This window comes from Apium graveolens, chromosome 2, assembly GCF_009905375.1.
Source record: "Apium graveolens cultivar Ventura chromosome 2, ASM990537v1, whole genome shotgun sequence".
NCBI classification, from domain to species: domain Eukaryota; kingdom Viridiplantae; phylum Streptophyta; class Magnoliopsida; order Apiales; family Apiaceae; genus Apium; species Apium graveolens.
This window is the reverse complement of record NC_133648.1, coordinates 23,125,733-23,140,048: the sequence shown is the minus strand read 5'-3', so window position 1 is coordinate 23,140,048 and position 14,316 is coordinate 23,125,733. Positions and strand designations below refer to the sequence as shown.

At 36.7% G+C, this 14,316-nt stretch overlaps 1 non-coding gene across 1 annotated transcript; it reads left to right on the top strand.

Annotated features, from left to right (window-relative positions):
* Positions 1-7,563: 7,563 nt before the first annotated feature.
* LOC141710027 (small nucleolar RNA R71) lies at positions 7,564-7,670 on the top strand. The gene has a single exon (XR_012570570.1). It is a non-coding gene; the product is annotated as a small nucleolar RNA R71 (small nucleolar RNA).
* Positions 7,671-14,316: the final 6,646 nt, after the last annotated feature.

Genomic DNA, 14,316 nt, shown 5'->3' with positions numbered 1-14,316 from the left:
TCTCCTTTTTATTTGATATAAGCTGAGAAGAACAACCCTTCCCAGAAGGGGAGGTATTGCCGAATGACTATCTATCTGTGTGATAGAAGCCTAGTAGGATACCACATGTTGTTTAATTGCTTGTCAAGTACTAAAGGATGGCCACCTTCTGTACTAACTATGCAATAGAACAAGTGTTCATGATCATAGTGATCTCTCAACAAATTCCTTTACTTCTATATGATGGATCAAGCTTTCGAAGATGGACGCAGCTAGAGATGAAGTGGTACCAAGTAAGGTGGTATTCCGATTCTAACGCGTCCGTGATACTAAGGTTGACGTGATTATTAAGAGGTTATAAAACTCTAGCGAGTAAAGGTATATCTAGAATAGTATCCTGTACAGAAGATAATAACGATTACGAACTGGAAAAGAATGGGTATTGAGAAGCAAAAGCTATAGTGCTAGAAGCTATGATGAAATTCTGTGCAATAGACTTGAAAGAATTTGGAATGATCACTTAACGCGGATTAAGTTTTCTCACGATAATCGATCGTATGTCAGTATCGAGGTATCGCCTTATGAGATCCTTGAGGGAAGACAATGTCGATCTCCCTTATGTTAGGATGAAGATTGCAGAGCGCAAGATGCTCGGACCAGCAGTGGTCCAAATGATCAAGGATATAATAGATTTAATCAGAGGACGGCTGGTAGTAGCCCAAGATGGGAACACGAATTATGTTGATTTGACACGAAAGGACAAGGAATAGGAAGTAGGGGACCTAGTGTTGTTATAGGTATTCCCTAGGAAAGGATGGATGAGGTTCGGAAAGAAAGGAAAGCTAAGCCCACGAATTGTTGGACCCTTTGAGGTATTAAGACGTATTGGGAAGTTAGCATATGAGCTAGCCCTACCCCCGAACATGTAGCAAGTTCATAAAGTGTTCCACGTATCAATGTTAAGAAAGTGTAATCCGGATGTCAGACAAATAAGGGCATATGAGCGCATAGGCATGCAACCAGACGTAACCTATATGGAGCAACCAGGAAGGGTTATAGATCAAAAATAGACAAGTGCTTAGGAGAAGGGTTATCAAACTAGTCAGAGTTTGATGGTAGAACCACAATGTGGGAAAATTACGTGAGAGTTAGAAAGTGCAATGCTAAGAGAGTATCCCTATTTGTTTTCTATTTTGATTCCGGGACGGAATCCTTTTAAGGAGGGGAGACTGTAATAGCCCCAAAATTTTGAACCTTTTTGTAACCCTTATGAATAGTGTTTTTATTGATTATGCTGAATAAGAAAACTTTTCATGCCACACTATGTAGGGGTTCTTTTATTGTTATTCTGAGATCTTATTAGTACTCTGTATGGTATATAAGTGTATGTAAAGATCGTCAGAATCCAAATTCGAACACTTTGATTTTTCCCGAAAATCCACCAGATACCGAAAGAATTGAGTATAAGGTAACAGGATAAAAAGGATTTAAATTCAAGGATTATAAGAGAGGATCATAAAAGGAATATAATGTATTGAGAAAGGTTAAGGAAACCAAAGTAATAAGATCCCGGGTATGATCCCTCAAACGATAAATGAAAACGAAAGTTAAGCGAACCGTATAACAGATCATCGGTCATTAGCCAAGTAATTAGAAGCTAATCAAAGAGGTTAGTGAGGATGATGTCATCAAACCAATAAGAAGAGGACAAGCATGGGAAGATGACAGAAGATTGATGACCTAAGCATGACCAAAAAGGAAGGAAGTGTGGTTGATTATTAACCACACAATTTTACATGGTTAAAAGGGTAATTAAACAAAACAAAAACCTAGCAACCAAGCAAAACAAATCACAAACACAAAAACACATCTTGACTTCATTTTTCCAAGGGAAGCTCTCGGCCCTTTTCCATTTTCAAGAAGAAAAAAAACCCAAATCCAAGTTCCAAGCTTCATTAATTAGTAAGGTAATTATCTAAGGTTCCTTATGCATAGATATAGCTATCCTATAAGTTTAAGCTTCAAATTCCTTCACAATCTCTTCCTAAAATTCATGGCAGAAGAGGGTGAATAGTGTTTTTCAAGAACTTAAAATTTTGTTCTTGAGTTTTTGTTTAGATTAAGCTTTGGTAAGGACTTTCAAGGGTGATTCCAAGCTCCTTAGTTACTTTTACTCACCCAGGAAGGTATAATCTCATACCCTAGCCCTACTTTTGTATATTTAGAGTTTTTGTGTTTGGAATGGTTCATGAGAAGCTTGATTATTGTGTATTTAGAGATGTGTTGGTTTTGTGATGTGTTTGGAGTTGTAAATCCTGTTGATTAGTTAAAGAACTTATGTAAGCTTTTAGTTCATGATTGGGAAGTAGTGTAAATTAGAAATATTAAGTTTTTGAGGCTGTTGTAGCATTGTATGTATGGAGTTTGGTTGTATGGTTGAATTGTGGTTGATTGGTGGTTGATTTGGAGTAGGATAAAAATTGGTAATCGCGTAAACATAGCCGTCGTAATGTCCGATTTACTTTAGACTGTTTTGTTCTTAACATCAGGACCCGAGAACTCACTATTAGGTTTTGACCACTGCTATGATTAGATAGTTCATGTTACGAGCTTCGTTTTGATATGTGGTTTGTTTGAAGCCGATGTATGGTTTAGGAGAAACGACCGTTTTAATTAACGGTATTTCGCGAACGAACCATTACCCCTCGCCTTACTTTGAAACATTGGTTAAAGACCTTAAATGACTAATTGGAGTATGAAACATTTATGTAAAGTGTATTAGGCAGTTGGTAAGGCACTCGCGAAAGAATCGCCTTAAAATTTTTAATGGTTATTTATTACCAGACTCATCCCAGGACTTTTACCACCCCAGTCGCTCAGGCAAGTTTTCTACCCGTTATACTGTTGTTGTGATGTATATATGTATATGCATTATCTTGTGATAAGTGCATGATTGTTATTAGCAAATCTTGCGATATATTGGAGCATGCTGATATGGTACATATGCATGTCTGTTTCGTAATCTTGATATCTAATTGTTGATTCAATTGTTTATAAGTTGCATAATACCTATGCTAGAGATAAGCAGTAGTTGCGTATACCCTTAGTATAGGGGACCCGAAGGTGAACATATTTTCTAAACCGGGAGACGATGTTCCCGAGTATATTATATATATATATATATTTATTTATATATATATAAATAGTTTTCAAAACTATTATTCGAATAAGGTTTATTCGATAACTTTATTTCACTTAATGAATATTGTTTTGAATATTCATTCGAGGACTTATGACTTCGCTTATTTTATTTAATGAATATTGTTTTGAATATTCATTCGAGGACTTATGACTCTGCTTATTTTATTAAATAATATTCTTTATTTTATTAAAGAATAATGTTTCGATAATCAAACTTATTTTCGATTATTCAAATAAAGATCGTACTTCCGTATAAGTATATCTTTGGCTATTTATTATTCATTTCAAGTATGAGTTTTAAAACTTCTACTTCAATTATTTTTATAAAGATTATTCTTTATGGGAATATTATTTAAATAATAATATTCAGATATTTTCTAATATATCGGGACTGATTTATTTTATTAAATCAGCATTACTCCAAACATTCTTAAAAATGTTTTCGAGTCTTCAAAATGATTTTTAAAGGTTAGGGCGGATCCCAAAACTCTTTTTTTTTATATTTAAGATCTTCCTTTCGAAGGGGATTTAAATACTCGCTCAAAACCTGAGGGACCCAGCTCTGTGGTGTATTTTATATTCACAACAAGGTTGCTGTTTTGATAAAAGAGTTTTTGATTACTTACCCAACACTCGGGAAGTAAAATTCTTGGAACAAGTTAATCCATTAATAGGCACCGCCTGGGAAATATCGGTGAGTTTTCCTTTCCAACTAGATACGACTTCTTGGTGGAGCTGTATCAACAAGTTTCTACTTGGGGAAAGGGGGGACGAGCTTTACGTGTCAGAGTCATGGATTTCATCTGAACTAGGAGTGGCGTAAGTGGTCGAGTGGCGCCGGCCCAGCCTTATTATATTGGCCTAAATGGCCTGGAAGTTCCGCTAAGACGGTCCATTCCTTAGGAGTCCAGGGTTCGGTTGACAAGTAAATCTGACTGTTCTCCTCTACATGTAGAAAATGGTTGGGTTGCACTACTGCGACTGATCATCGTAAGTGGTCTTCCTGGCGCGGCAAACTCCCGTAATGAGTTCATCATCCAATTGGGTATTTCTGCAACACTACCAAGAGTACTTCGATAGAAAGGCTACGACTGGGCGATTGTTGAGTGTTGGCAGGGTCGAGTTTTTAAAATGATGTTTTCATCAAATGAAGTATCTCGTAACTTCATTTCATTTTGATGATATTTCAAAGATTGATTCTATACAAGTTTTGTCGTGTAGCTTCATCTATGGGATGAACTATTTATACTTTGAACGGTGGTAGTTCAAGTAGTATTCGGAAAAAGATATAAGTATATTGGAGTATCTTGTAACTTCATCTTTTTAACTTATATATAGTTAATGATTATCTTATGAATGACAAAGGTTTTCAAAAAAACGTTGAGACAAGGTTAGATATATGAGATCACCTTGCAATGATATTTTTATACAGTTATAAACTGGAACTCTGTGTATATTATACATGTCAGAGGATTTCAAAGATTGTGAAAAGTATATATGTATATATATACTGAATATTTTGCAACTTGGTCGCGTTAAGATATCAACTTTGTTCAATTCTTCTTGACCAAGACTTTCATGAGTGCTATGAGAATGCTCATATATTGTTATTCATTATACATATTATTTCGGTGGGCTTGTTACTCATCCTTACTTTCTTCTTTCATCACACAACAACAGAGAGACAAGATGAACAGGATTAAGCTCCCAATTCGTGAGCGGTTAGGAAATGTTCCGCAGTTTCCTGTAGGCGTTGATGCTATTATAGCTGAGGTAGGAACTACCAGTAGGCTAGGCTTTCAACTTTTGTTTTACCGGACTTATGTATCTATATGAATTGTAATAATGGTAAAGAAATGTAAATTTATTCAGAAACCCTCTTGAGGTGTAATGGCTTATAATGTGGAATAAAATGACTTGTGTTATTTTTGGTATTCATCTCTGAGACTATAACTTGTGGCGTGTGTGTGTATATTGTGGGGTCACAGTACGGAGTAGTTGATTGTTTATTAAGATTGGGTGTTATTAAGGGAAATGGAACTCGTGACAACCCGGATCCCCGACCCCGGATTTGGGGGTGTTACAAGGGAAGTGATCCTTCCTTGTTGCCTTGTTCAGCTTTTGGTAATCCATGCAAACTCTCCACCCCGTGACTGTTCGAGTAGGGATGAGCTCATTCTTTTCATTAGCAACAACTGTGATGCCTCCTTTCTTCGGCACACACTGAACTGGACTCACCCAAGAACTGTCAAAATAGGATAAATGATCCATGCATCTAGCCACTTGAGATTTTCCTTCTTCACAACCTCTTTCATGATCGGATTCAGCCTTCTCTGTTGTTCAACAGTCGGCTTACTTCCTTCCTCTAGCAGAATTTTATGCATGTAATACGAAGGGTTGATTCCCTTGATATCTGCTATGGTCCATCCAATTGTCGATTTGAACTCTCCCAAGAGCTTTTCCTCATCACTACCTGAAAGGTCAAATGCAATAATAACAGGAAAAGTAGATGCATCACCTAAAAACATATACCTCAAGTGTTCAGGCAATGATTTAACCTCGAGTGTAGGAGCTTCCTCAATAGATGGCTTGAGGCGCTTTGGAGAATTTTTCAGCTCTTCCAATCCAAGAGATTCAAACGGCATATCCAGCCTTCGCTTCCAAGGAGAAGCATTCAAATACTGTAACTGCTCATCACCTTCATCATCTTCACTATATGAATTCCCTAATTAGGCCTTCTCTAAGGCATCAGACCTTAGCATTTGATCAAGTTTTGAAGTAACCACAAAATCGACCAACTCCACCTTTAAGCACTCCTCATTATCAGTAGGGAATTTCATGGCATTGAAAACATTAAAAGTTACATCCTGATCCAGCACTCGCATAGTGAGCTTACCCTTCTGCACATCAATCAAGGTTCGGCTTGTAGCCAAGAATGGTCTCCCCAGAATTATGGGAATCTTCTTATCCTCCTCGAAATCAAGAATTACAAAGTCAACAGGAAAGATGAGTTTGTCCATCTTGACCAAAATATCCTCCACAATTCCTCGTGGATATGTAATAGAAAGATTGGCCAACTGCAAGGACATATAAGTAGGCTTAGGATCAGGTAAGTCCAACTTCTTGAAAATAGACAAAGGCATCAAATTGATGCTAGCCACCAAGTCATATAAGCATTTGTCGAATGACACTTTTTCGATGGTGCAAGGAATAGTGAAGCTTTCAGGATCCTTAAGCTTCGGAGGCAACTTCTGTTGTAGCACATCACTGCATTCCTCTGTGAGAGCTACTGTCTCTAAGTCATCGAGCTTCACCTTCCGAGAGAGAATATCTATCATAAACTTCGCATAGCTAGGCATCTGTTCAAGAGCTTCAGCGAAAGGTATGTTGAAATGAAGTTTCTTGAAAACTTCAAAGAACTTAGCAAATTGCTAATCTAGCTTTTGCTTTTACAGCCTTTTAGGAAAAGGAGGTGGAGGATAGACCTGTTTCTCCCTTGTATTACCCTCAGGAGGAGTGTGTTCCACAGTTTTCTTCCTTGGTTTCACTTCTACTTCCTTCTACCCATTTTCTTCAGCCACAGCTTCATCTTCCGAAACTTGAGATTTTTCGGGATTCGCAACTTCCCATACCTCAATGTAATCGCCTTAACCTGCTCGTTTGCTTCCTTCTTGCCTAGCACTTCTGTGTCACTAGGGAGTGTACCAGGTTGTCGATTCAGCAAGGCATTGGCAATCTGCCCAATTTGATTTTCCAAGGTCTTAATAGAAACCGCTTGGCTCTTACACATGAGCCTCAAATCCTCCATTTCAGATTTTTCATTAGATTGTTGCAGTTGGAGTTATTGTCTTGGTGCGTATTGCGGTTGCTGAAAACCAGGAGGGTTGTATTTCTTTGTTGCATATTGCTGATAAAGAAACTGCACCGCATTCTGAGTGTTACTCCAGCTGAAGTTAGGATGATTGTGGTTGTTGGGATGATAGGTGGCTGGAACTGGTTGCTGCAACCTCTGAAAGTTGCTCACGAACTGAGCTTATTCACTAGAAATAGCACACTGTTATGTCTCATGAGCACCAGCACAAAGCTCGCAGACACTAGTGATCTGATTAACTCCATAGTTAGCCAAAGAATCCACCTTCATCGTCAAAGCCTTAAGCTGAGCAGCTATAGCAGTAGCTGCATCTACCTCCAGAATTTCTGCTACTTTGCCTTGAGTTAGTCTCTGAGAAGGGTTCTAGTATTCATTAGCAGCCATCAGTTCAATCAAATCATAAGCTTCATCATAACGCTTAGCCCATAAGGCTCCACCTGATGCTGCATCAAGCATGGGTCTAGAATCGCACCCAACCATTATAAAAGTAGTTAAAGATCATCCAGTCAGGCATCCCATGATGAGAACATTTTCTAAGCATCTCCTTATAACGATCCCAAGCTTCACACAAAGATTCTCCCGATTGCTGCGCAAATTGAGTAAGAGCATTCCTGATTGTAGCTGTCTTCGTCATAGGAAAGATTTTAGTGAGAAACTTCTGAGCAAGATCTTCCCACTTGGTGATAGAGCCTGGTGGTAGAGAATGCAACCAACACTTAGCTTTATCCCTCAGAGAGAATGGGAAAAGCCTCAACTTAATAGCATCTTCAGAAACATTGTTGAATTTGAAAGTGTCACAAATCTCGATGAAATCTCTAATATACATATTGGGATCTTCAGTCGGAGAACCCCCAAACTGGACCGAGTTCTGCACCATCTGAATTGTGTTAGCCTTAATTTCAAAAGTGTTAGCCGCGATGGCTGGTCTGACAATGCTAGACTGAATATCATTGATTTTCGGCTGAGAGTAGTCCATCATAACCTTTGTATTTGCTTCTGGTTCACTTATTACAACAAGAGCTTCTTCTTCAACTTTCTCCTCTTCTACAAGAACTTCTTCCTCTACTAAAACTTCTTCCTCCGCTTTATCCAGTGTTCTCTTTCGAGATCAAAAATGCGTTAGCATAAACGCTATCTAGAGTACCTGAAAAAGCAACAAGTAAACAAGTAAGTAAAATATCCGAGCCAGTGAACTTTAACGACCACTGGTGTCAAGCACATAAACTAAAAATTAACACCGAGTCCTCGGCAGTGGCACCAAAAACTTGTTAGGATGAAAACACGCGCTAATATTTACGCAAGTATACACGTTCGCAAGTAATATATAATTCTTTCTAGTTCATTCCCACAGAGAATGGTTTAGGTTACCTTCAATCTATGCACTTATGCAATAATGGTATGGTTATTATTCATGCTAAGATGATAACAAGTTGAGATTGTTTATAACTAAGAATTAACTAACTAACTTTAACTAAGAGATTAAAAGGGTTTGATTTACTATATGACACAAACATGGGATTCTGACTTCATTACTACTTCATTCAATAGCCTTTGTTCTTAATCTTAGCATACAATGGTGATGACAACTAATCAGATAACAGAAACTAGTAAACGCCAACTTTCGTTGTACGAATACCCTACTACCAGACATCCAAAAAAGAGATAGAAGCTGAATAGACACCAATTATATTGAGACCCTATATGTCTATAGAATTTGACAACATGACGGTTTAATGTGCAAGTTATCTATTGTGATTACATAGGGCAAGTAAGATGGTTAAAATTACCTACGAATCATGCATAACAAATACATGAACCTATGCTAGCATGGAAAGTTCTAAACCCCTATATCCACTTTTGCTTCAATAGAGATTAACACGCTATCTTATAAGTTCGCGACACTCATAAGATGAATAAGCACAACCAATACTAGGATATCATATTATCACCACACACTAAGGTATCGAAACACTTTAACTATTAAAATCCATAAGTAAATCCGTTAGAACCCTACGATAACAATTAGTTCATGACCAAACTCATCATCACTGTGGGTTCCAATGAAAGTATGGTATAATAAACCAAGTCTTTATAAAACTGAATAATAATCAAAGTACGTTAAACAAGAGTAATAGGTTTAACAAATAAGAAAACTAGCATCCAAGATTACAACTTAAACAAAGAATCACAAGAATAAACTAGATCCTCTTCGCCTTAGTTGTATTTGTGCTCCTAGGTTTTCTCGTTATCTTCTTCTTAGTCTCCGTTGTGAAAAATGTCTTTAGATAGTCTTTATATAGCAACCCAATCAATTCAGAAGCCCATAAAATCCATCTTCTACTTGCATCAAGATCCTGAAAACCCGACCTGGCGTGGGCGCGCGCTGTCCCAGCGGGGGCCTGCTGTCTTTCTGTTGTTCTTGGGCGGGAGCGCGCTACTACAACACGGGCGCTGACCTTCTGGAAAAAATGAATCGCTTTGTTTTATTTGATGGTTTCTGATGGCGATCAACACACGAACATCCGAGGCACCTTCCTAACACCAATTTAGCATCAAAATAATGCTAAACTTCATCCTTCCTCCAACTATGTCTGAAATGAAAAAACACTACAAAACACATCAAAAACATAAATAACTTGAGTACAAAACACCAATTCGAAGCTTTATGAAGCGTTATAAGCGGATATAAATGCCGCTTAACATACCCCCAAAGTTAAATCGATGCTTGTCCTCAAGCATAACTGACTCAAAAACAAGAAATAAAAATACATGAATGCAATTATATGAATACAACGATCCCCTCAGAATAACTTAACCAAGCAATGAGCAACATCTCAACAAATGCAGTTATTCGCACAAAGATCAATCAAATCCCACAATTCAACTCACAAGCCAAAACCGTGCGTGTGTGTAGTTGCTTAACAGATATACTATCACAACTAGATCAATAATCATGACTCACTACTTATCAAGGCAATCATAAGGTTATAAATAGAATAAACGCTAAACTCAAAATGACTGACAACACTTCAATTTTATTGGAGCTATACAAGGATTCATGCTTTTATTGATAACACATAATCAAACACAATTGCGCTCTATTTAAATATCCCGTCACAAACTACACTTGGTGTTTCATTGGGAAAGCAATTCACCAGATGGCTCATTCCAGTCGTACTTCAACCTGTTCTTGCAAAATCACATAAGAACATGACATGGACTTCTGTTTCTACATAAAAATGATACCAGGGACACCCTACTCCGATATTCACATACTTCATATTCAGTGCTACATTTGTTGGTAAACATCCTTTACACATTCTCGATATTAGGTTAGTCACTTTACTGGGAAGTTTCATCGCCCTAATTTTCCTCCAAAGCTTCGCTTGAATATCAGTACACTCTCCCTGTAAACTCCTATAACGGCTTCTAACTGTAAAATTACACTTGTCATACAGTAACCAATACCAAGAGTCACTTTCAACATGTGTTGACAACGAAATACGTTTAATTGAAGCAATGGTCTTAGGATCAAATAGGTCATCTAGTACCTTATCATCCCATTTTCTTTCCCCAAACGCCACAAAGTAACTAACATCTGCATTGCTTAATTAAGAAAACTCAATCGTACCAACATAGCCATTCTCCTCGTCTAGCAGCCAAGGATCATGCCATACCAGCTTATTTTCACCATAGCCAATCTTTCTTCGAGCACCAGTCTTGACTGACTCCAACGACGCAAAAATTCCACGCCACACATAACGGGGATTTTTTAACTTAGCATTCAAGACACTTGTGTCTTAGTACTTAGCCTTCATGACCGTATTTATAACTGCATTTGCGTCTATAAGAAAAAGTCATCCTTATTGGGCCAACATAGCTACATTAAACTTCTTTAATTCTTTCAACCCTCAGCCTTCAAACTCCTTTGGCCCACACAGTCACTTTCACGCATACCATTTCACATGTTTCCTATGTACGCCTCCGCCCCAAAAGAATACATTCATTTTTCTTTTAATTTCCTCACGTAAGGAATCCGGGAGTAGAAAAAGACTCATCCATAAATTTGGTGTTGTTTGTGTCGATGATTTGATTAACGTCAACTTCCCTGTTTTTGATAATTCTTTATTGCACCAAGCCTGCAACTTTCCTTGAATTTCGTCACTAATGAACCCAAAAACCTCTTTTTTATTTAACTGTGATGCCCTCAGACTCAGGGTTAAGTATGAGCACCAACAATAATTATATACTAATATAATATAGCAGCAGAAATAAATTAAACCCCGAAAGCTACAATGATCTAAACAAGATAAATTATGAGATAAGATTACAACTACCAACCATAATATTACAAATACAACCATTATTATAAATAAATCCAAAATATAAGATTCCGACTTGGAATCGACAGATAACCCAAGAGTATCTGAACCAGCTAACTCAAATTCGGGGTTAGGAATGAGCACCCATAACACGTATCTACTAATATAATATAGCAGCAGAAATAAATTAAACCCCAAAATCTACAAGGATCTAAACATGATAAAGTATATGAAAAGATTACAACTACCAACCGGAATATTATAAATACAACCCTTATTATAAATAAATCCAAAATATAAGATTCTGACTTGGAATCGCCAGATAACCCAAGAGTATCTGAACCAGCTATTATAATTCTCACCAACTAATGTCGATTTCTCACACAACGTCTACCTGATCTGGCACCTGAAATCCGACGGTACGGAAAGGACCGCCAGAAACATTCTTACGAGCGGTGCGCCTAAGTCTGACCATCTTCTTACTTAACTGCCATGGTTAGATCAACACAAATAAATGAGCAAAATAGCTCAGCAAGTAACTACATAAATAGTTCTAAATATCAAGACAATAGAGGCATTCTTATTCTCAATAAACTAGGTGGAAGTATCATAACAATATCTAGGAAAGGAACTCAAGATAAGAGTTTCAAGGTATTTGAGATTCAAGCTCTGTGTAATCAGTTTTCAAGATCAAATGACAGGGTTCTCAAATGGATTCTCATAACTTTAAGAAGTTTAATCTATATTATTCAATTTCAAATCAAATTGCAATAATTAGTGCTCATTGCATAAGTAGAAATCTTTCACTTTTACTTTAACAACATAGAACCCTTGATTTAAATATCCATCTTTTAAATATAATATGGTGATCAGCTCGTATTGACTCCATCCGGTTAATAAGGTACCTATGGCATTATTTCAGCCTGTAATACTGGAGTAGCCCTGCTAGCCTCCTACGTGGCTGGACTTGTCCCACTAGCCTCTTACATTTCAATCCAATCTTTAGGAATTCATTGCAAATCCTTTTTATCGGAAAACATATGGTTTAAACTAAATTCATTTTTAAGTTACTAGCATTTGAAATCATTTGGACTCTTTCAAGTCAAAAATCATTCTTAGGTTCAATTCAAGAATTCAAGTGAATAAGCAAGTGAAATTAAAAGAGCACAAGTTGGGAAATGATCAATCATCAAGCATCGGTATTCACACGGCTGTTAAATAAGATGGTTTGAAGAAGGGAAATGGCAACAAGGTTCAAGTTCACTATACAGGCATCTAGGTTAACAAGGTATCATATAGAAAAAAATTAATCAAGTTACATAGGGTCAAAGGATCGTAAAGATAGTAAGAAATAAAAACAGGGTATATGTACTTGAAACCAATGAACTAATATCAGGGTTTATTAAAATGGTTCAATAATAATATTAAAGAGATCCTTTACTCTATCGATGCATATCATAATCAAATTTCTATGATCAAATCACAATAACAGGGCAGAGTTACTTGCCTCATAAAACTTTCCTTTTGCACGGGATTTGAGCTACTGCCACCTAAGACCTCTTTTCCTTTCCTATCCTGAATGCCTTCGCTTTTCAAATCTACAATACAAAACGAAACCTAATTAGAAACCATATTAATTCTCGACATTTCCCAGAACGTCAAACCTTCTACCCAAATCGTATTATCTCAATATAACCTAATCATATAGAACACGTATCAGATAGCTATTCGTATACCCTTTGTACCTTCGATAAATCATTTAATTTACACAAAGCACGTAGGCACACATTCATATAACCAAACAGGATTTATCTATATCCAAATTTTATTAAAATGTATCGTCTACAACCCTGATTCATATCAATAATTTTTCTAAAAAATTGGGCATGATGTATTCATAAATACGCTATCCCTTTTTCAACAACAACAATCAACAACAATCCTGGTCACTTTCTAATATAAATCATTTACATTCTAGTTACCCTAATATCAAATAATCAAACATGCATTCAACATATTTCATGCAACATGTAATTCGACCTTGTACGATTACAAAAACGTTAACTTAACATGTTAATCAACTTTAACATTCGACTCGATTTCAAAGACTTGATCCTATTCACTTTAAAATCCGAATATAGATCTTTAGTAATCAAATTTCAAGAATCAAACATATACACTATACATGCAATTTTATTCAATCCTTTATCCACGTTATATATCATGAGATCACAACATTTATATTCGAACCAATACAAATCTCAATTCTATTACCAAAATAAGTACAATTTTTGATAGGTTAAAGGGGCTTGTACGTTTTTGGAGAAAACCCTAGCAGCAAAGAGAGGCAGAGGCAATTCGGATCGTCAAGAAGGAGGCCAATACATCCATTCCGTAGTCAAGTTCGTGAGACGTTCTTGGAAGTGCTCGTGTGGATACCATAGAGGTGTTTCTTGGCCATGCTTTTTATAATCTCACTCAATCAAGAGGCCAATAATATCTCTCCTAATTATAGGAGGGTTAAATCCTTTATCTATCATTCATATTTCTCATACGACTCATGATATACCCGATGTCCACTTTTATCATCACCCGATCAAAAGTAACTTTTAATGTAGTCAAAGTATATTAATCCTCGTATAGAAATATAACGATTTCAAGTCAAAGGATCGTTACACCATTATCACTGTGAGTCTTTCTTATGACTTTATTAAACATGAAGAATCTCACTGTGGGTCTGTCCAGTACCATGTACTCTCACATGTACCTATGTATTGACTTAATATCCCCATACTTATAACCAATGAGATGTGGTTATCTTGTCAAACAACATACTAGTCTATCTATGTATTATTATTGTTCTATATAATAATACTCGACTAGGGACCTTTAAGAATATGATATATTATATAATCTCAAGTTCAAGTCATGTACTTAAACTAT